Raw genomic sequence first — 24,676 nt, forward strand, 5'->3', positions numbered from 1 at the left:
CAAGTTCAATGAGATGATACTCCCTTACACCTGGGAAGAGGCCACCTCAATATCTTCCACATCCAGCGAGTCCTTCACATGGAAGTCAGATGTGCTCTGGAAAAAACAAACCACGTCTCTTCTTGACTGAAACATTTTCATAGGGTTTCAGCAACTTTTAGGAAAATCCAAAATCCCAAGCACAGCCTCCAAGCTCCTCCAGAACCTTACCCCTTGTTCTTTATTTTCCAGCCCTGACTCTCTCAACATCCTTATATTCATATTGTGCTGGAATTCCTGCTCTTCTGACAAGTTGTTAGCTACTTGCTGTGGACTCCTCTCCATCATGTGAAATGCTCCCAGCCAGTAAGATCTAGACCAAAGCCATCTCCTCTATAAGCACCTCGAGTACTTGGCTCCTACTTTTGGTAAGATCAGCTACTTTGGATTATCATTCTATTTCTCTCCACCATGAGTTGTTTATTTTCTCGTCATGCTGCTGAGCTCACAACAGGTGCTCAGTAAATGTTGGAGTAAATGTGTAAGTGTTAAGTCATTGTTCATGACAAAACATGTCATGAGCGCAGCTGATATTTACACAGACTCCTCTCTTTTGAGTCATCTCAGCTGGTTCGGCTATGAATGTGTCTTGCCTCATCTAGTGTTGTACTGGGGGTAGCTGATTGATGCAATTTTAGAAGCTCTCCTACAGTGAAAACCAAGGCATCTTACTTTTCTTGCACACGGTATGATACAGAGCACAGAATGGACACTAGAAGGTGAGTAAGAAATACATTTTACAACAGTGTATGAATTACATGTGTATTGTTACAAAGACTCTGGGCCATATTTTCTCTCGAATGGTGATTTCTATGATGTCAAGGAGTTATGAGGAATCCCACAAATTCTACTTCCACATGCAGCTCAAGGAAAAAGCATGTAGCTTTGGTGTCATGCTAACCTGAGATTGAATCCTTCTCCACCAAGTATTGATATTAGTACAACCTCAGTCAACTTAGTCAATGGAGCTGAATGATGCAACCTACCTTATAAGGCTGTGGCAGTGAATGATTTGACATAGAGAAAGTAATTAGCACAGTGCCTGGTGCATAGTAGCTGCTTAGCTCATTGTAGGATTTTTGTTTAAACCCCACCCTCCCTTCTTCATAAGAAAACAAGGCAGAATGAGAGACAAGGAAAATTATCCCTCTAAGATGCAGTTCAAAAAAGATCGTTTAGATAGGGAGAGGAGACAAAATTGTCTGCGGGTTCTGTTTTAGAACAGGACACGGGTTCTCAATTCAGGAAAAATGTATTTTTTTAAAGTCATGTAGCTTATCTTGAGGCACATTTTTTTGGGTTTGTAAACATTAAAAATTTTTACCTTTACATTAAAAGCCAAGATCAAACTATTTTCAGAGTACAGTGTTGGTTCCCTGAGTTATGCAGGGCTCTATGCTTAGTCTATGGCTCCATAAATATTAATGAAGGGTCTAGATACCAGATGCTAACGGCAGCGGTGCTGGGCTAGTTCTCATGCCTTATGCTTGCACCCAGAGGGGTTGGCTATGACTTCATGTTTAAAGAACTGAGCTTCATGATACGATATATCAGGAGATATGATGTATGTCTTCCTGCTACTGAGCAATGAACTCTATACAAACTCACAGCCATACACACATACACATATTTAAATCAGTAAAAACCAAACTGGCTGGATTTATACAACTGTTTATTTTATGTCTGAGTTTCAGTTTTTCACTGGAACTACATTTTTTTGTCCTTAATCTGATTATTTTGCTGATGCCCAAAAAGCCTATGGTAGCTTTCTCTGTGAAAAGCAGCTACTTTCCCTAGTTTCCCCCATCTTACTCCAAGGTTTCTCATACTTTTCAGTCACCATAACTCCTTTCCCACTCCTCCCGCCATCCACACACGACACTCTCAGTTCGCCTATCTTCTGTTTTTTCATCTGACTGTGGAAGTTTCTTTAACAGTGATCTAAGAACCTTTGTATCTGCATGTGTCTTCCTGGGATACGCCTTCATATACACACAGACCTGAATAGATGTGCTGCAGGCTGCTGGTCAAGGGGTTGGGTACCATTTTCACACTGAATGGGGATGAGCCGTGCTGTGCCTTCGTCTTGCATTCACGATAAATACACTGGCCATAGGAATCATCTAGCTGTTCGGTAATTGAAACTCCAAAGCAAATCCAACACATATGCCTGCCCACACACTACCCCAAATTCATCATGCCCACACAACATCATTAGCTTGAAATTGCAAAATTATTACTGAAAATCACAAAGGAACTTAAAGAAATTGTAAAACTTTACAATTTTACTTTTAGCAGCAAGTAATAACTAAAACCCAGGAACCGTAAAAAGGACAACTGATTTGACAAAATAATCATTTGACTATAGCCTGACTTTTCCTTCTAAAAGAGTCTTACATTGTCATTAGATATTTTTTCTGTATCACGAAAAGGCAGGAAATAAATATATAAACATCCTTTAAAGAAATCCACTGTGGGCTTCCCTGGTTGGTGCAGTGGTTGAGAGTCCGCCTGCCGATGCAGGGGACACGGGTTCGTGCCCCAGTCCGGGAAGATCCCACATGCCACGGAGCAGCTGGGCCCGTGAGCCATGGCCGCTGAGCCTGTGCGTCTGGAAGCTGTGCTCCGCGACGGGAAAGGCCACAAGAGTGAGAGGCCCGCGTACCGCAAAAAAAAAAAAAAAAAGAAATCCACTGTGGATGCATCCATGGGATTTATCACTAATATGACTTTCTAGAAGACAATATGAGAACATATGTCCAAATTTCAAACATTCATAATCTTCAAATCGGCAATTCTAGAAATATATCTTAAAGATGTTATAAAAGTATACAAAGATGTATCCACAAGTACTTTTTAATAATGAAAAAAGAAACCGTATGATTAATACTAAGAAACCGTTTGAGAGAATGCTGCAGAACATAGTTATGGGCATGGGAATTTGAATATGATATGTTTCTAAATGAAAAAAGGAGGTTTTTGAAAGAACATATGTATGTTTGTTTGTGCTTGTGTGTATTTGTGTGTACACACGCATAGAAAAAATATCTAGAAAGATATTTTTCAGAGTATTAAAGGAGTTATTATTGGTGGTAAGGTAAAGGTTATTTTTACTTCTCTATACCTCTTTGCATTGTATATGCAAATTGTACATGCAAATTGTACTTTGCATTGTACATTCTCTGCTTTGCAAGAGAATAAAAATAAAACTATTTAAATTTGGGGAGGGGAGAGGAAATACATAACATTAGGGGACATACCAATATTAATGCCAAACTGACATGGTTAAAGTCCATTATTAAAATGTATACCACAGAATCTTAGAAGCTAAGTACAGTTATTGAAAATCCCCTCTGTGCTCACCCAAGCCCAGATATGTGGTGAAGACTAGGGGAAACCATGACTGTAGAAAAGACTTGGAGCTTTCGCACACACAGCCTTGTCTCCTTAGTGATTTAATATTTGCCACCTCCCCCTACCTTCCCCAATACTCATGGACGGGCTGCTGGCGATTGACGGTCTCTCTATGGCCAGAAAGATAAGCTGAGCTGTCAGGGGAGTGGAAGTGACTGTGAAGAGGGTATGTTCTGCGAGGCAGATGACATCCAGAAAAGCATGCCTATGGATGACATGCCTACCAAATCCAGAAGCGCACTTGCTCATTAGGACACGACCAGGCGAAACGTTCAATGTAGGTTATTTAGCATGCATCGCAAAAGTGAAACAGGTGCAGAAAAAAAATCCAGCCTTTATTTTCTTCTTTCTTTTTCCTCTCTCTTTCTCTCTGCCTCCCGCCCTCTCTTCCTCCCTTCCTCTCCTTATCTCTCTCAAGTTTCAAACATGTCTTATAACCTGTCATATGGGCCAAGCCATCCCTGGAGAGAGACGTTAAACCATTCTGAGTGACAGCCTGTCATATTTAAATTTAAAAATTATAAGATAAATAAGTACTAGGGATGTAATGTACAATATGATAAATATAACTAACACTGCCATATGTTATATATGAAAATTGTTAAGAAAGTAAATCCTAAGAGTTCTCGTCACAAGGAAAAAGAATATTTTTTTCTATTTCTTTAATTTCGTATCTATATGAGATGATAGATGTTCACTAACTTATTGTGGTAAACATTTCATGATGTATGTAGGTCAAATCATTATGTTGTATATGTTAAACTTATACAGTGCAGTATGTCAATTATATCTCAATAAAACTGAAAGATAGATGATAGATAGATAGATAGAGATAGATAGGTGTGAAAACAAACAAAAAAAGTTTCCCTTTCCCCCTTGCATCCTGGTCCTGAAGATGGAGTAAGTCCGTTTTGCACACTCTTGACCACGGGCTTGACCATCATCCAGTCCGTTTCTTGCAACACTTCTGCAAGCATCTCCAATCTGATGTGCTGCCTTATTTCCAACCTGCCTTGAGCTCAGACACTCCACCAGGGCATATGATGGGCCAGTTAAAGCTGTACCTCAAGCAGAGACAGAGCACGTAGATTTTGTTTAAAAGAATACATGGCAATCCATTCAAGAGGAAATGTTGTCATCCTGGTCAGGTCTGGATCAAATCTGTGTTGGAGAACATGAAAGGAGACCTGACTACAACACATCAACATGCTAATGTACCCTAGTCAGGTACACCGCTATTTCTTGCCATTTTCTTTTTTCTCATATGAAGGTTGCCATCATTTCACACACATTTTTCAGTGATAAAGGTAGTTCCGTTACTAACCGTCTGGTAGGGGTTGGGGAGCAAGCATTTCATAAGTGGGTTTCAACAACTTTGAATATACTTGCTCAGATCTCTCTCCATCCTAACTCTATCCTCTTTACATGACTTTTCTTCTTTAAATATAAATATGATGTCTTTCTCTGTGACACACAAACACACAAGTTCTGCACAAATAGCCAGGGGATTGGAGATTCTGCTGCCCCATCCACAGTTGAATTTTAAAAATGGAATTAGGAAACTCAAACCATGATTCTCTCAAAGCAATTTGGAGATGCGCCATCACCAGACTGATGGGATGTAGGTGAAGCAACAACTCACTCTAAATGTTAGAAACCAGAAGTCGGGGAAAGAACCTGCAGCCCCAAGGCTCTGGAATTTCCATCACTCACTGATCCTGAGAAGTGCAGCCCACTCACTTTCAGACCTGGAACATGATGGCCAGTTCAAGGAGAGACCAAGGCTTGTAGTGCCTTTAAGTTCGTTGTGGCTGTTGTTTATGTGTTTTAAACGATATAGTTCCTAATAAGGTTATTTAGTGAAATGTTCATCTCCCTCTATGTTATTGCCATGTCACTCAGTGGTGAAAGGGAAACAACCAAATATGCAGTAACTAAATAGGCTGTTGGATTTTACAGACTTTCTCTCAGAAGGATTCTGTTACTTTCACCTCTCAGGTATGTTACAGTGTGTTTGAGAAAGAAAAAAGGGATAAGAACAAATAGCAGTTACAACCAGCCAATCAAGCAATAGTAATTGGCAACATCATTCACAGATACTCACCTGCAGTGCTAAGCCATATAGAAATGAGTGAGATTAGTTCCATTTCAGTTACAATAACAACAGGAACCAGGCCCACATGTTTTTATCTTAGTGGAGACAGGGGACAGACGGCAAAGAAAGTCTAAATTCAATGATCAAACAGGAATAAAGCCCTCCTCCCCAAAATCAAAATGAGATAATTGCCAGGGGCGGCTTGTCTTGGGTTCTGAGAATTAGGAAGCAAATATATTTGCAGAAACAGCCATAGGGAAGCAAAACGAAAATAAATTGCTCCAGTTTGAGGCATTCTTTGACTCTTTTGGGCACTGGCTGTGTTTTACACAATCCTCAGAAGAATGGATGGTTCAGAAACAAAACAAAACAAAAGAGAACATGTAAGGGACCATATCTGCATGGCCCTGAGTGAAAAAATTCAGGCTTCCCAAACTTGTGTCTATGGTGTAATAAAGGTTTTAAAATCTACCTTGCTATATTTCTAGTTCTTTTTCTCTACAACTGGGTCAAAACACAAAGAACACCAAGTTGTAGTAGAATTTTCTAAATTAATACTACACTGGAAAATAGAAATCAATGTTGGGAACTAAAAAAAAAAAAAAGAATGTCTATTTAGCTTCTATGCCACCCTGAAAACAAGCAACCCTGAAGAGATCTGTTCACTTGGATCTTATCTGAGAATTTGCAATCTACCTTTCCTTACCTCTGCCAAGTTAGTCCCACCTCTTCCTTCTCCTCCCACTTATGGGCCCTTTATAATTTCCTTCCTCCTTTACATCTAAATGCAGAAGTGAAGTGTGAAAAGCTGTTTAAGTACTTAACTTACTGAGAAAGGAAACTAGCTGGCCATTTTTCATATTCCATGATATTAAAATAATTCATCTGAGTTTGCACTAATGACAGTAAATCTCTCGTGTTGACAAGCGGTGGTCAATTATCCTTTCTACAGCCTTTTAAAGCCCAAGCACTAGGAAGTGTGTCAGTGTTGGAAACTCATGGCTTGCTCATTCAAACGAAGCAGCCAACCAGCCTGAGCAGCTCTCTCGACAGTGTACCACCAGGGTCCTTGCCGCCAAACAGTTCTCCTAGGGGCTTGCAAGTGCTGGGGCACTTCCGCTGGAATTTACATGTATGGGGGAAACGGTTTAAATAAAGTGGTGTGTTATTTATCCCCATAATGATGAGTTTAACAGCCACAATTAGGAAGGAAATTCTACAAGCCTGAACTCCAGTTACTTATTACTGCCACTGAAAGTCAATTAAAGTATCTAAATAATTACAGGGATTGTGATCCTCTGTCATCTGGTAAATCATACTAGAGGGAAGAGGCTCTTGGTTTGCTTTGAAAGTGTGTGATCTAGTCTCCATCATGTTGTCGGACAAGGGAGTGTGTGAGGAGGCTTGCCCCCCACATCTGTGGATCTGTTCACCTGGGAGAGCAACAGAAGTGTTCACTGGATTTCCATCCAACCTCAGCAGCTGAGCGAAGAAGCAAGAGTCATACAGGAGGTGGGTGGGAGGTGCCCACTTTGCCAGATAAGCCGCCCAAGGACATTGCTCTTCAACTCAGGAGCCTCTAGTGGCACCTTGTTCCTTCTGGAGCTCCCACTATTCCAGGTCCTTGTTCCTTTGCCCACTGCAAGGCCACCAGCTCCCTGACTACCTCCCAGTGCCTTCTTTAGTCATCCTGGTGAGCTCGCTGTCTCATAAACGTTATCATCATGATTTAAACGACTTCTGTACTTTTTCTCAGACTGTTACTTAAGATGCATTCCTTCCCTCTCTTCTGTCTATCAAAACCATCTTCACCCTTCAAGGCCCAGCCAGAGTCCTGACCTCTCCCTGATGTGAATCCAATACCAGACCTCTCCTTCTATGAGTTGCCTGTGGAATTCCAAATTTATTGCTCAGTGGTTCTCAGACTGTGAACACTAGCAGGGGCTACCTCTTAAGTTTCCGCTTCTTGCCCAGCATCTGGGATACATTTACACCCCCAATGTGGTAACCTCCTGATCCTTGATTTCTGTGGTTGCTGTAGTTTAGTCTCATGTTTGGTGAAATGTCTTGATCAGACCTAGCTGGTATTCCTTCATTTAGTCACACCTTCCTTCCTTCAGCAGCATGTTTTGAATGGCTTACTTAGAGCAGGACACCAGAACCATGGCTTCTAAGTTTGAATCCAGTGCTTGCTCTCCAACCATAACGTCCTGATGGGAAACTGTTTGCTCACATCACCGTGCACAAATCAAGGAGTCTCTCAGTGCTCATCCTTCCTTCGCCGGCCAACACTTGCAGGGAAATCATCATAAAAGCACATGGAAATATAGAAACCATCTCCCCTGTGGTTCCATACTGCTCTCCTCAGAGCATTCTCAGTCCAAGCCAGGAGACAAAGAGAAGAAAATATTTTTAAATGATCTTCCACATGACTTCAGGGCTAACACAGGGTTCAAGTGTGGTGCAAGGGATGGGCAAAACTCAGGTCAGCCAGCTATGCTAGGGTCAGCCAGACATTGGGGTCGACTGGCCATGCTTGGGTTGAATCAAGAACACCTTGCTGTTCTTCACATCCCAAGACAGATATTGGAATTTTAACTTTCCTTTTTGCAACCTCTTTATGTTTTGAAAATTCATTTCATCTTAGAGTGAGACTTCCCAGAAGATCTCTTTTCTCATTCTCCCCTTTCATGGCATGTCCTTTGGTAGCTCCTGTTCTGCACCTGTGGTGTTTAGACTTCATATTTCCACTAGCATTTGCCCCCAACATGTTGTTTTTGTAAAAAAAATATTCTGCATGAGTCCAAGGAAACTGACCAGGAAGAAACATGAAATTCAACTGATGGGAAAATCTACAAAATGTTTTCTTTAAAGCTTCTCACTATTTTCTGCAGGAAATATTGCCCATAACAAAGCAGTGAAAATAGAATTGAAAATGAAGGCAAGACTGACAAGTTCAACAACATTGGACCATATCAAAGGACTGCTGAAAACCCTTCAATGGCTCGAGCTCTCTGATAGTAGCTGGTGTATTACAGTGAAACTGTTGTACCTGCATCTAACACCCACACCACCAACATGTAGGGCCTAAGTTCAGTACAGGCCAGGACTGTGCTGTGTGTCTTGCTGGTGGCTAGCACGATGCCTGGTACACAGTATGCCCTCAGGAAATATTTGTACAGTGAATATTTGGTCACCATTTTCTTACATAAATACCATGTGTTAGGTGTGGAGGTTTTAAAATACTAAGATACACGGTTCTCATCTTTAAGAAGTTCAAACCCTGGCACTGGCATTCTCAAGCTTGAGTGAGCATCAGAATTGCTCAGGAAGCTCTAAAAGTACAGATTTCCAGGACTTACCCGCAGAAATTCTAATTCAGTAAGACTGGGTAGGGGCCCAGAATTCTTTACTTTTAATAAGCCTCCAGACACTGCTGATGATCAGCCAGATTGGGAACTCTTGGACTAGTGGGTGGTAATAAAAGCCTTGTTTTCACACCTCTTTTCCCAAATATGAAGTATTTTCATACCCCTCATCTCACTTGATTCTTACTCTCTGAGCGGGGTAGAAACCCTGCAGTTTATGAGTGAGGACATGAAGTGCTGAGAGGTCACATGGTTGGCGAAGTCAGAATCTGGATTTGAACCTAGGGTTTCCATCCACAAGCTCAGCACTGTTTCCTTCTCACTCCTTCCCTCTTGAGAGTGATGACCCAGGTTAGCTCTGTTGGGTAAAGAGCAACAAACCACATGGGTCATCGTTAAATGGACAGCCAGTATATTCAGGTCTCTCTCCTAGGTTCTATGGGAAAGAAAGAGTGAGAGGAAAATATTGCCTTCTTCACCTGCTCCACCCCCCATCTTCCACCCTTCGCCTTGGAGAATCACATTGGGAAAAGAATTGATTATGGAGACAGGCTCTCTCAGTGATGCCTAGTAATGAAGGTTATTTCCTTATAGGTATGTTCTACCTAGAAAATAAATCAACTGAGAAAGTCCATCCTACTGGGTGGAATAAGCTTGGTTCACACTCCTCAAGGTCCCTTCACAGGGACCACATGATGAACTAGGCAGCAAACCAAATGCAATCCTTTACCTGAATGTGGCTCATGAACCCAGTCCTCTTGCTTCCCTCTGGTTTGTTACCTAGCCCACCTTGCTCACTCTTCTATCTGTCGTGTGGTTTAGATAAGTCATTAAAGGATTTATTTCACTATTATCATATAATCCAACATGACATTAACAGTGCATTTGACAGCAGATAGATGAAAATTCCAGGCCTTTCTGGATTAGTAACACAGCAAGTTTCATTTTGAAATGACAGGCTGTGAGAGAGCAGTGTCAGCAAAAGGTCCCTCCATTTTCCATGCAGGTATAGGACCTGAAGCTGTTCCCTGCCACATCCCTGACAAGAAAAGGCCAGGGGTTCAATAGTGTGGATGCTGAGCTATCCCATCATTCAAGGACGTGGACCCTTCAGGCTGTGTCTGAGAGTGAAACAAACCTCTGTGAAGCATACAGAGGGCTTGTGCTGACCACAGAAAACAAGGGAATGGGTTTGGGGAGACAAATAACTAGAAAAATAAGCAGAAACAAATGATCTCCTTTAAATTCTGCTTGGAAGTGTTTCTGGGTGGAGGAGCTTCTCATGAAGGTCTTTTGGTTTCATCACTCAGAGACAACTTTCTTTCATGTGCTGGCACCAAGTATTACCTGAGGAAGTTTGGGAAGGGAGATAGAAAAGGAAAAGGCTGACAATTTGCCTAGCCATTTATCCGAGCATAGGTACTCAAGCAAAATAACCAATGGCCCTTATTTCCTTATACTCACAATGGGAAATTTACAACTCTGAAAGGGCAGTTTTGAAGAAGGCAGCATTCTGTGATGTTTCTTCCTTTAGCATCTCCTGGGTTGGGGTTTTCCAGCCTCAGCATACTAAAATCAGATCTCACTGGGTCGATTGAATTATACACACAAATATACAAATTCAGGACACCTTTTAAGTAATCAGTTTGAGACACTACGTGCTCGATGGGAACCCTTCTCCTTTTAAATTGAGTTTTACAGCCAATGGTATGTTTATTTTAACCACAAGATATGTGTCTACTGACTCTATTATTGCATAGCCCAGAGCAAGGTGCCACTAGGACACGATTTCATTCTAGCAGTGACAGCAAAGCTGGCTGGGGAACACAGCCTGAAGGGGGCTAGGATAACTGAGGAAGAAGAACGGATAAGTGACCTGGAAGATAAGAGAGTGGTAATACCACTCTGTGGTAATACCACAGAGAAGAATAAAGAAAAAGGAATGAAAAGAACTGAGGACAGCCTCAGAGACCTCTAGGATAATATTACAGACACCAACATTTGAATTATAGGGGTCTCAGAAGAAGAAGAGAAAAAGAAAGGGACTGAGAAAATATTTGAAGACATTATAGTTGAAAACTTCCCTAATATGGGAAAGGAAGTAGTCAAGTCCAGGAAGTGCACAGAGTCCCATACAGGATAAATCCAAGGAGAAACACCCCAAGACACATATTAATCAAACTATTAAAATTTTTAATAGTTCAATAAAAAGTTTAATATCAGTTAAATATCAAAAATTAAATGGGGCTTCCCTGGTGGCGCAGTGGTTGAGAGTCCGCCTGCCGATGCAGGGGACACGGGTTCGTGCCCCGGTCCGGGAAGATCCCACATGCCGCGGAGCAGCTGGGCCCGTGAGCCGTGGCCGCTGAGCCTGCGCGTCTGGAGCCTGTGCTCCGCAACGGAGAGGCCACAACAGTGAGTGGCCCGTGTACCGCAAAAAAAAAAAAAATATATATATATATATATATTAAATGCATAGAAAAAATATTAAAAGCAGCAAGGGAAAAGCAACTAATAACATACAAGGGAATCCCCATAAGGTTAACAGCTGATCTTTCAGCAGAAACTATACAAGTCAGAAGGGAGTGGCAGGACATATTTTAAACGATGAAAAGGAAAAACCTACAACCAAGATTACTCTTGCCAGCAGGGATCTCATTCAGATTCGACAGAAAAATTAAAATCCTTATAGACAAGCAAAAACTAAGAAAATTCAGCACAACCAAACCAGCTTTACAACAAATGCTAAGGTAACTTCTCTAGGCAGGAAGCACAAGAGAAGGAAAAGACCAACAATAACAAACCTAAAACAATTAAGAAAATGGTAATAGGAGCATACATATCAGTAATTACCTTAAATGTAAATGGATTAAATGCTCCAACCAAAAGACATAGACTGGCTGAATGGATCCAAAAACAAGACCCATATATATGCTGTCTAGACCCACTTCAGACCTAGGGACACATACAGACTGAAAGTGAGGGGATGGAAAAAGATATTCCATGCAAATGGAAATCAAAAGAAAGCTGGAGTAGCAATTCTTGTATCAGACAAAATAGACTTTAAAATAAAGACTATTACAAGAGGCAAAGAAGTTCACTGCGTAATGATCAAGGGATCAATCCAAGAAGAAGGTAAAACAATTGTAAATATTTATGCACCCAACATAGGCATACCTCAATACATAAAGCAAATGCTAACAGCCATAAAATGGGAAATCAACAGTAACACAATCATAGTAGGGGACTGTAACACCCCACTTTCACCAATGGACAGATCATCCAAAATGAAAATAAATAAGGAAACACAAGCTTTAAATGATACATTAGACAAGGTGGACTTAATTGATATTTATAGAACATTCCATCCAGAAACAACAGAATACACTTTCTTCTCAAGTGCTCAAGGAGCATTCTCCAGGATAGATCATATCTTGAGTCACAAATCAAGCCTTGGTAAATTTAAGAAAATTGAAATCATATCAAGTATCTTTTCCAAAAAAAAAAAAAAAGTATCTTTTCCGACCACAATGCTATGAGACTAGATATTAATTACCAGAAAAATCTGTAAAAAAACCAACACATGGAAGCTAAACAATACACTACTAAATAACCAAGAGATCACTGAAGAAATCAAAGAAGAAATCCAAAAATACCTAGAGACAAATGACAATGAAAACAGAATGACCCAAAACCTATGGGATGGAGCAAAAGCAGTTCTAGGAGGGAAGTTTATAGCAATACAATCCTAACTCAAGAAACAACTCAAATAAAAAAGCTAACCTTACACCTAAAGCAATTAGAGAAAAGAAGAACAAAAAAAAAAAAAACCCCAAAGTTAGGAGAAGGAAAGAAATCATAAAGATAAGATCAGAAATAAATGAAAACAAAATGAAGGAAATGATAGCAAAGATCAGTAAAACTAAAAGCTTGTTCTTGGAGAAGATAAATAAAATTGGTAAACCATTAGCCAGACTCATCAAGAAAAAAAGGGAGAAGACTCAAATCAATAGAATTAGAAACGAAAAAGGAGAAGTAACAACTGACACTGCAGAAATACAAAGGATCATGAGAGATTAATACAAGCAACCATATCCCAATAAAATGGACAACCTGGAAGAAACGGACAAATTCTTAGAAAAACGCAACCACCCGAGACTGAACCAGGAACCAGTAGAAAATATAAACAGACCAATCACAAGCACTGAAATTTAAACTGTGATAAAAATCTTCCAACAAACAAAAGCCCAGGACAGATGGCTTCACTGGTGAATTCTATCAACATTTAGAGAAGAGGTAACCCCTATCCGTCTCAAACTCTTCCAAAATATAGCAGAGGGAGGAACACTCCCAAACTCATTTTATGAGGTCACCATCACCCTTATACCAAAACTGGACAAAGATGCCACGAAAAAAGAAAACTACAGACCAATATCACTGAACAACATAGATGCAAAAATCCTCAACAAAATACTAGCAAACAGGATTCAACAGCACATTAAAAGGATCAAACAGCATGATCAAGTGGGGTTTATCCCAGGAATGCAAGGATTCTTCAATATATGCAAATCAATCAATGTGATACACCATATTAACAAATTGGAGGAGAAAAATCATATGATCATCTCAATAGATGCAGAGAAACCTTTTGACAAAATTGAACACCCATTTATGATACTACTCCAGAAAGTAGGCATAGAGGGAACTTACCTCAATATAATAAAGGCCATATATGACAAACCCACAGCCAACATTTTTCTCAATGGTGAAAAACCTAAACCATTTCCACTACAATCAGGAACAAGACAAGGTTGCCCACTCTCACCACTATTACTCAACAGTTTTGGAAGTTTTAGCCACAGCAATCAGAGAAAAAAAAAGAAATAAAAGGAATCCAAATCAGAAAAGAAGAAGTAAAACTGTCACAGTTTGCAGATGACATGATACTATACATAGAGAATCCTGAAGATGCTACCAGAAAACTACTACAACTAATCATTGAGTTTGGTAAAGTGGCAGTATACAAAATTAATGCACAAAAATCTCTTGCATTCCTATACACTAATGATGAAAAATCTGAAAGGGAAATTAAGGAAACACTCCTATTTACCACTGCAACAAAAAGAATAAAATACCTAGGAATAAACCTACATAAGGAGACAAAAGACCTGTATGCAGAAAACTATAAAACACTGATGGAAGAAGTTAAAGATGATACAAAACAGATGGAGAGATATACCATGTTCTTAGATTGGAAGAATCAACGTTGTGAAAATGACTATACTATGCAAAACAATCTACAGATTCAATGCAATCCCTATCAAACTACCACTGGCATTTTTCACAGAACTAGAACAAAAAGTTTCACAATTTGTATGGAAACACAAAATACTCTGAATAGCCAAAGCAATCTTGAGAAAGAAAAATGGAGCTGGAGGATTCAGGCTCCCTGATTTCAGAGTACACTACAAGGCTACAGTAATTAAGACATTATGGTACTGGCACAAATACAAAAATATAGATCAATGGAACAGGATAGAAAGCCCAGAGATAAACCCACACACATATGGTCACCTTATCTTTGATAAAGGAGGCAAGAATATACAATGGAGACAAGACAGTCTCTTCAATAAGTGGTGCTGGGAAAACTTGACAGCTACATGTAAAAGAATGAAATTAGAACACTTCCTAACACCATACACAAAAATAAACTCAAAATGGATTAAAGACCTAAATGTAAGGCCAGACACTATAAAACTCTTAGAGGAAAACATAGGCAGAACACTCTATGACATCAATCACAGCAAGATTCTTTTTGACCCACCTCCGAGAGAAACGGAAATAAAAATAAACAAATGGGACCTAATGAAACTTAAAAGCTTCTGCACAGCAAAGGAAAACATAAACAAGATGAAAAGACAACTCTTGATTGGGAGAAAATATTTGCAAATGAAGCAACTGACAAAGGATTAATCTCCAAAATTTACAAGCAGCTCATGCAGCTCAATATCAAAAAACAAACAACCCAATCCAAAAATGGGCTGAAGACCTAAATAGATATTTCTCCAAAGAAAATATACAGATTGCCAATAAACACATGAAAGGATGCTCAACATCACTAATCATTAGAGAAATGCAAATCATCTCACACCAGTCAGAATGGCCATCATCAAAACATCTACAAACAATAAATGCTGGAGAGGGTGTGGAGAAAAGGGAACCCTCTTGCACTGTTGGTGGGAATGTAAATTGATACAGCCACTATGGAGAACAGTATGGAGGTTCCTTAAAAAACTAAAAGTAGAACTACCATACGACCCAGCAATCTCACTACTGGGCATATACCCTGAGAAAACCATAATTCAAAAAGATTCATGTACCACAATGTTCATTGCAGCTCTATTTACAATAGCCAGGACATGGAAGCAACCAAAGTGTCCATCGACAGATGAATGGATAAAGAAGATATGGCACATATGTACAATGGAATATTACTCAGCCATAAAAGGAAATGAAATTGAGTTATTTGTAGTGAGGCAGATGGACCTAGAGTCTGTCATACAGAGTGAAGTAAGGCAGAAAGAGAAAAACAAATACCGTATGCTAACACATATATATGGAATCTAAAAAAAAAAAAAAAAGGTCATGAAAAACCTAGGCACAAGACGGGAATAAAGACGCAGACCTACTAGCGAATGGACTTGAGGACACGGGGAGGGGAAAGGGTAAGCTAGGACAAAGTGAGAGAGTGGTAGTGTATTTTTGGAGATATATACACTACCAAGTGTAAAATAGATAGGTAGTGGGAAGCAGCCACATAGCACAGGGAGATGAGCTCGGTGCTTTTTGTCCACCTAGAGGGGTGGGATAAGGAAGGTGAGAGGGAGGAGATATGGGGATATATGTATATGTATTTCTGATTCATTTTGTTATACAGCAGAAACTTACACACCATTATAAAGCAATTATACTCCAATAAAGATGTTAAAAAATAAATGTTATTCTGTAATTCTACTACAAAATGAGTTAGTATTTCAGAACATGTCTGAAAATGACATTGTCCTCTTAAATGATATTCTACTGAGACAATCGTTTTTAAGGTTTCACTAATTTGGATCAAGAAAAATTAATTTTCTAATATTTAAATTATGACAGTTAACTAAAATGACCTTAGTATGTAGCCAGCGTCTATTTTTATTAACATTATATTATTATATATGTATTTTAAGTCTTGGTTTCTCCATGAAGAACTAACGTAGTAATGACAGTTTTAAATGTCAAAGGTAAAATGCCCTGTTTCTTTATTGTTGAAAATAAAAAGACATGTCCCTGCATCAGGGTATTGGTCAAGCAACCTACTAGTCAAGTAAGAGTAGAAGTTTTCCAAAATATTGTTGCAACTTCTTGTTTGGGGGAATTAATTTGGGAGAATTTTTGAAAATAGTCTGAAATTATGTGGAACCAGGCCTGGTAGATAGAGTGGGTTATAAAACTTTGTAATAATATTTTGGTTGATTTGTAACTATAATGAAGAGACCAATTTTTCTTTTGGCTCAGAGACGACTCTACCAAAGAGAAATTCTGAAAATGTTTAGAGAAAGGGCAGTACCAGTGGAAGACATAATACATGTGTCCTCATGCATGACTGCCTTGAGGCGGCTCTCATTTGAACTTAAAGATTATGAGATGTTTGCTTACAAATCATCAGTTCAAGAACAGGATGGGAGAGGTTATGTTTATGTTTAAAAAATCTGATTATCAAAGGTAAGAAGTTTCATTTTTCAAGAAAATGAAAACACTTTTTTTTTTTGCAAACAATACCAGAGTGAAATTATTCTAAGATAACATCTTAGGCAAAGACTCCTAAGAACGCTTTTTATTTTCTAGATTAAAAAAAAAAGATCCTACACACCCAACATTCCTCTCTATGCCTAAGAAATTAATTTCTCACTACTTTGGGTGATAGCAGCGAAAGTCATTCTGGGGTTAATCAAAAATTTTAAGACAAGGTATATATGACATGGGAACACTGGTATATACAGGCCATGATTAACTGAGAAGTGTACATAAGTAACTAAGCTGTCCATTAAAAACTTAGGAAAAAAAGGCTAGAAATTTGGCAAAATCTGTGATTTAAAAGCAGTTGATGTTAGTTGTCTTCATTATTAATTTATCTGTTACGATGCATCAGAGAAATTCTCTCTGAATATATCCATTTTACAAGTTTATTGTGGATAAAATAGACCTAAATAAAGCTGCATATATTTAAGTGTACAATTTAATGTTTGTTGGATGTAAACATCCATGAAATCATCACCACAATCAATATTGTGAATACATCTATCACCCCCAAAAGTTTCCTCATGCCCCTCTGTAATTCGTCCCTCCCCAGACAACCACGAATTTGCTTTCTGTCACTATAGATTCTGTTACAAGATTTTATATAAATGGAATCATTCCATATCTACTCTCTTTTGTCTGGCTTCTTTCACTCAGCCTAATTATTCTGAGATTCATCTGTGTTGTTGTATGTATCAGTATTTTATTCCTTTTTATTATTATTTATCCCTTTTTATTCTACTTATTCCAGATATTTCTATTTATTTATTTAATTTCCTTTTATGGATATACCAGAGTTTGTTTATCCATTTATCTGTTGAGGCTCATTTGAGATGTTTACAGTTTTTATTCATAAAGCTGCTATGAACATTTATGTACAAATCTTTGTATAAACATATGATTTCTTTTCCCTTGAGTTGTAGTTAAGTGTACATTTAAATTTTTAAGAAACTGCCAGTTTTCCAAAGCAGTTGTACCCTTTCTCACTTCCACCAGCAGTGTATGAGATTTCTGGCTCCTTCTTATCCTCCCCAGTACTTGGTACAGTCAGCTTCTTTCAGTTTTAACCCTTCTAATGCGTGTGAAGTGATATCTCATTGTGGTTTTGGGTTTTTTTCTGCGGTACGCGGGCCTCTCACTGTTGTGGCCTCTCCCGTTGCGGAGCACAGGCTCCGGACGCGCAGGCTCAGCGGCCATGGCTCACGGGCCCAGCCGCTCCGCGGCATGTGGGATCTTCTCGGACCGGGGTACGAACCCGTGTCCCCTGCATCGGCAGGCGGACCCCCAACCACTGCACCACGAGGGAAGCCCTCTCATTGTGGTTTTGATTTGCATTCCCCTGATGGATAATGATGTTGAACTTCTTTTCATGTTTTTATTTGGCATCAATATTTCTTCTTTAGTGAAGTGTCTGTTCAAATTTTACCAATTTTCACTAGGTTGCTTATCTTGTTAATTAGTCATGAGTTCTTTATATAGCTTAGACACAATTCCTTTGTCAGATATATATCTTATAAATATTTTCTTCTAGGCTGTGGCTTTCATAACAATGCTGTTTGAAGAGCAAAACTTTTAACTTTTGATACAGTCTCATTTACTGATTTTTTTCTTTTGGGGCTGTGCTTTCAGTGTCATGTTTTAAAGTCTTTACCAAATTCAAGGTCGCTAAGATTTTCTCCTATGTTTTCTTCTAGAAGTTTTATAGGTTTAGCTCTGACATTTAGGACTATGAGCCATGTTGAGTTAAATTTTATGTGTGATATCAGTTAAGAGTCAAGGTATATTTTATTTCATTTTTGCATAAGGCTACCCAGTTGTTCCATCACTTAACCTCAGTGGACTATGGTTTCCTCATTTGTAAAATGGGATTACATCTTCCATCTCGAAAGTTTGTTGTGGAAACTAAATAAAACAATACATGTACAGTGCCTAGGACCTGATAGGCACTTAATAAATATAATTTCCTTCCTATACCCCTCCCAAAAAAAACTCTTAAAAAAAAACTGTGGAATACTACTCACTGTGTATTAGAAAATGATTTATCACTTAGTACAAGATTTAAATAAAGATACGAGCAAAGAATTAATAGTCTCTTGAAAGTTTGGTGCTAGAAAGGTTTTCAAAGCTTATTTCATCCAACCCTGTCCTTTCAAGACGGAGAACATGAAACCTGAGGGCTGACATGATTCACCCAAGGTCATTCACCAAGATGGTGGCAAAGATGGGCTAGAACCCAACCCCTTAGCCCTCATCTCAACTCTTAATCATTACTTAATTGAAAGGTGGGCTACAAACAAATTTTTCAGAGTGAAAAATCACCACATACATTGAAATAGAACAGTTTTAAAAGAGACATATAGGACTTCCGTGGTGGCGCAGTGGTTGAGAGTCTGCCTGCCAATGCAGGGGACACAGGTTCGTGCCCCGGGTCCGGGAGGATCCTGCATGCCGCGGAGCGGCTGGGCCTGTGAGCCATGGCCGCTGATCCTGCGCGTCCAGAGCCTGTGCTCCGCAACAGGAGAGGCCACAACAGTGAGAGGCCAGTGTGAAACATATAGTAATTTCCTCACAAAATTATTACTAATTACATCTAATAGCCTGAAAGTGTTAACACACAATCTTCTATCCAACAAAATTGAATTCATTATAGGTGGCTATTAAAATATTTGGGAATAAGTGGAGTAGATTCACAACATTATTGAGAGTTTTTTTAATGAATAAAAAAGGAAAATATTTATATATTTGGCTATGTGAAAATTAAAAATTTTGCCTGACAGAAGACATCATAAATTAGAATTTTAAAAAATGAGACAAATTAGAAAAAAGTGGCAAACTATATTAAGAGCTTGATTGATACACTTAATATATGATGAGCTGTCCCGGATCCAGGGAAAACATGAAGACCCCAGCAGAATTTAGGCAAGGGGTACATACAAGTCCCAGATAAACACACATAACCATTAAGCAGAAGGAAAGAGTCTCAACCGACTAACATTTAAAGATCATATCTGAAAAAATGAGATACATATTTATGTCAGAGATTGCCAAAAATATGAAAAGAGTAATAATACCCCACACCTTGGTGAGGGTGTGGAAAAAGGGCCCCTTTCATGTATGCTGTTGCTGTGAGCCTAGTATTGACACAACTTTCTTGCAGGGCAATTTGGTAATTTCTATGAAAAATTCCATTAAATGATTGACCCAGAAATGCCATTGCCACGAATTTATCTTATAAAAATACCTACCCAAGTGCCTAAAGATATTTTTATTAAGACATACATTGCAGGCTGGGTTGAAAATCAGAAACTGAGAAACCAACAAAATGTCCACTCACCAATGAATAGTGTAAAAATAAATAGAGGGATGATGCATTTGTATGGCATGCTCTGCTGTTCTCAGAAGAATGAAGTTGCTCTATATATACCACCTGGAAAAGCGTCAATGATGTCAATGACGCATTAAGTGAAAAAGCAAATTGTAAAGATGTGTAGGCTGATCCTACTTTGTAAAAGCGGGGAAGGGAGAAATAGGTATTTGAATATGCACGGAAGAAAGCTTTACTCGGACTCCTTAGTCAAAAGTGACAGAATGAGGAGGAACTAGCATAAGCCAGAAGGAATTGTTTGGCTCCCATCAGTGGGAACCCACAGGTACAGTTGGCCCAAGAGGTGGCTGGATCTGGGGGCTCAGGCAATGTTCTCATTGTCTCCCACTGATTCTGCCTTCCTCCATGTTTCGTCCTCATTCTTTTTCATCCTAGACAGCCTCCTCCCTCATGCAGCTCAAAAATATGGCCACTGGTAATCTAACTTCAGAGTAAGAGAATTTCTTGCCACGTCCCGCAGGAAGCACAGATAGGACTCTGACATTTCCGTCCCACTCCTGTTAGGGATCAAGCCTTTTCCTGAAGCAATGACTTGGGTCGAGGGGCCAGGGCTCATTCTCAGCGGCAGGTGAAGCTCCTGATTCCATCTCTGGGAGCAGTGGGAGCACAAGTGTGGGCTCAGACTGGGGGCCACTGGTTCCCCACAGGGAGGACTTCTACTAAACAACCAGTATCTACTACACACTGGATATCTTTAATAACAATAACATTAGGAAGTGGGTTATTATTGTAATTGAAAAATGCAAAGGTTGGGACTCCAGAAAATGGTATAAAAAACAAACAGCAAACCAGGAGTCCTATCTCACCTCTAATCAGGTGCCCTTTTCAAGATTTAAAAGAACACAGACACACACACACAGAGGCACACTTTTCCATTATTTTGTCAAAATGTGGCATAGGTCTTTCTTGGCAACAAAGTAGTTAATTTTTTCTGGAAAGATACCGGGAAAGGAATTTTTACTGAAGAGGCTGATTCAACCTTTTCTGGGAGCAGAGACGCTTATATTTTGTGAGATAAGTGAAGGGAATGTAGAGGCCAGGGTGCGTGCTGAAGTGGCTCTGTGTGCGCTCGTCCTGGAGCCCCTCAGGGCAGGAGGACTGGAGGGTAAGGCCAGCCCCAGGCTTTCTGACAGCTTCTGAACGGGCGGTAAACGCCCCCAGAATGGATCTTTCTCTCCAGAAAGCAGTCAGTGCACTCTGTCTGTCACACTTGCTGCTGACTGCCTTCTCCCCATCAGCCCCCACTGCCACCCCCCAGTAGGTCCGTCAAAGAGAAACCAGGAATCAGGAATGCAAGACCTAACAGTTAAACCATTCACAAATCCTGCATTTGAGATAAATCAGATAGGAGCTATAATGAAGTTCCTGTATTTACTACCTTTGAATAAAAGATTTACTTTGCAAATTATAGGGTAAATAAGATTGCAGAGGAAAGGGGAAAGCTACTTTTCAAGCACCTTCACTATTTCAGAAACATCCATCAACAGGTAATCAACTGATAAGCCAGTGACTAATGATAAATCACTGCTGTCTATTCAATCAAGTATTTTTTTTAAATCCTCTTCTACTGGACACTATAGCCTGGTTCCTCATTTCTGTGTATATCCTCGAGTAATTAAACAAAGTGTAATTCAGAATGTTTTACTAATTCAGATTACTGGAAAGTTTTTATTGTAGGATAGTTAAGACTCAGATGTGACGTCTGATATCAGATGTGACGTCTGATATCAGGTGTGATTTCTGGCATAGTTATAGTGGTTAAGACTTTTGAGTCAGATCTGGTTCAAGTTCAGGTTCTATAATTTAATGCCATCTTGGGCAAGTTGCTTGCCTCTCTGAGCCTCAGTTCTCTCATCTATATAACTGGATAACCATACCCCTCTTATGAAATTGCTGTGAGGATTCAGTGAGAAGCTTAGCACATAGTAATCCATAAGTAAATATTAGCTTTAGTTTTTAATCTTTTTAGTCATGTATTGTGTTTTAAATGTAACTGACTCTCCTAGGTTCCCAAGACATTTCCTTTTTAAAGTTTTGATTTAGGGAGAACAGAATAGAGTGAGAACAAAATAGGGCTGGCTTTAAACACATGTTGGCCAAGGGCTCAGCTGTTCAGTACAATAGGTCATGTAGTATATGAAGGGAAAAAAGTCTATCATCTGAATCAATCTGTCAACTTTAGTTCATTGATTTTATAGGATTTGTGGATTCTTTCCTTAAGAGAGCATCCTTCACCATTATGTTCTACCTTTCCATTAACAGACAGATGAACAAATAAACAAACAAACAGACAAGCAAAATTCTCCTCCACAGAGTTAGGCAGTATTTTTATCTATTCAGCCTTGGGAGAGTCCACCAGCACAGATGGTTCCCATTTCAATAACTAGTGTAGGGTACTTGCAGGCAGTGTTTACCCACAGACAGCACTGAGTGATGAGCTAGGAAATTGTGAGGCAGGTCAAGCAACTCCGATCAAGTAAAGTGACAAATTAGGAAACAATATTTGGCACACTTGTAACAAGCAAAGGCTATAAAATACTAATATCAGAATGTAAAAATATAAAAGAGACTCTACCAATCAATCAGAAATGCCAAACAATCCAAAAGAAGAATGATACTAGGTTAGTCTCTGCCAAGTCACAAAAGAAATTCAAAAGGTTAAGAATTTATGAGAAGAAGCTGAGCCTCATCAGGAATCAGAGAAATTCAAATGAAACCAAGAGTGGCTCACCATTTTTGATTATCAGACTTGCAAAAGTTAAAAACAATGATAAATACCTAATGTTGAGGATTTCAAGGAATGGATATTCTCTTAAATTACATATTTTTTCTATTGCTGCAGTTACAAATTGCCACAAACTTAGTTGCTTAAAACAACACAAATTTATTACCTTATGTTGGTTAGAAGTCCAATAAGAGTCTCACTGGGCTAAGATCAAGGTGTCAGACGGGGCTGCATTCCTTTCTGGCACCTCTGAGGAGGATCCATTTCCTTGCTTTTTCCAGCTTCTAGAGGAAACCAGCATACCTGGACTCCTTCTTCCATCTTTAAACACAGCAATGTTGCATTTTCTTTGATCATTCTTCTGCTGTAGTCACATCTCTCTGTGACCACAGCTGGGAAAGATTCTCTGCTTTTAAAGATTCATGTGATTAGGTTGGACCCAATCAGATAATCCAGGATAATCTCCCCATCTCAAGGTCTTTAACCTTAGTCACATCTACAAAGTCCCTTTTGCCAGATAAGGTAGCATATTCCCAGGTTCTCAGAATTAGGACGTGGACATCTTTGGGAGGGGGCATATTCTGCCTATCATATTAATGGTGGTAGTCTAATCTATTTGAAGGAGAGTTTGGAAGTACAATCAGCCCTCCGTATTCACAGATTTCCGCATCTGTAAGTTCAACCAACCTCGAATTGAAAATATGCGGAAAAAAATTTTAATTTCAGAAAATCCAAAAAGCAAAATTTGACTTTGCCACACTGGCAACTATTTATATAGCATGTACATTGTATTTACAACTATATACATACCATTTACATTGTATTAGGTGTTATAAGTAAACTAGAGGTGATTTAAAGTATATGGGAGGATATGCCTATGTTATATTCAAATACTACACCATTTTTTATAAGGGTCTTGAGCATCCACAAATTTTGGTATCCTGATGGGTCCTGGAGCAAATCCCCCATGGATACTGAGGGACAACTGTGTATGCAAACCTACTAACGCAGAAATTTGACCTTTGATTATCTATCCTACAGAAAACTTGCACATTTGTATGGAAGTGTATGTCCAGAGATGTTCATTGCAGCATCATTTATGAAAGCAAGAGATTAAAACAAATGAAATACACCTCAAAAAAGGATTTTTAAGTAAATTATGTCTGTGTTAGCAGTTAAAAATACAAATACAGGCAGATCTCTATGTGCTGATATGAAAATATCCCCAGAACATATGGTTAAGTGAAAAAAAGAAAAGAAAAAAAAAAACAAAACAAGTTGAAGATATACTAAAATAAACATTTAAATGGAACCTTATAGTTTAAGAATTTTTAAAATGTCTGGAAGGATCCTCACTAAATCTTTGAGAAGTAGAGTGAAATTGAGGATAGAGGATGGAGGGGATATTCACTTTATCTTTCTTGATAAGCAGATAGATGATAGATAGATGATAGATGAACGATAGGGATATCTATATTTATCTCTGTAATGTTTGAATTTTCACAGGAGTGTATTCACATTTACTTGTATTTTTTAAAAATATTGTTTAAAATCAAAGTGCACTGGACTTTGGCTAAGTCATGAACATAGCTACAAGATGTACGCTACTCACAAGGCTTGAGTTCACTGGTCTGTAAATTTAGGGGGTTGAACACAAAGACTCTAAATTCCACCTCTAGATTTAATAAGTAGATATAGCAAAACATTTTAACTCAATTTAGTAGTATTTTGGTCATCTGGGAAAAGGAAAGCAATAATTACTTTATTGATTTTTAAAATCATGCCCTATGGGCTTCCCTGGTGGCGCAGTG

At 39.0% G+C, this 24,676-nt stretch overlaps 1 long non-coding RNA gene across 1 annotated transcript in view; it reads left to right on the top strand.

Moving 5' to 3' along the window:
* The first annotated feature begins 237 nt into the window (after nucleotides 1–237).
* Nucleotides 238–24,676, top strand: part of LOC138414170 (uncharacterized) — a 114,686-nt gene continuing 90,247 nt past the window's right edge. Inside the window, exon 1 of the long non-coding RNA XR_011246601.1 lies at nucleotides 238–407. This is a non-coding gene — a long non-coding RNA (uncharacterized lncRNA). The remainder of the gene's footprint in view (nucleotides 408–24,676) is intronic.

Source organism: Delphinus delphis, chromosome 9, assembly GCF_949987515.2.
Source record: "Delphinus delphis chromosome 9, mDelDel1.2, whole genome shotgun sequence".
NCBI classification, from domain to species: domain Eukaryota; kingdom Metazoa; phylum Chordata; class Mammalia; order Artiodactyla; family Delphinidae; genus Delphinus; species Delphinus delphis.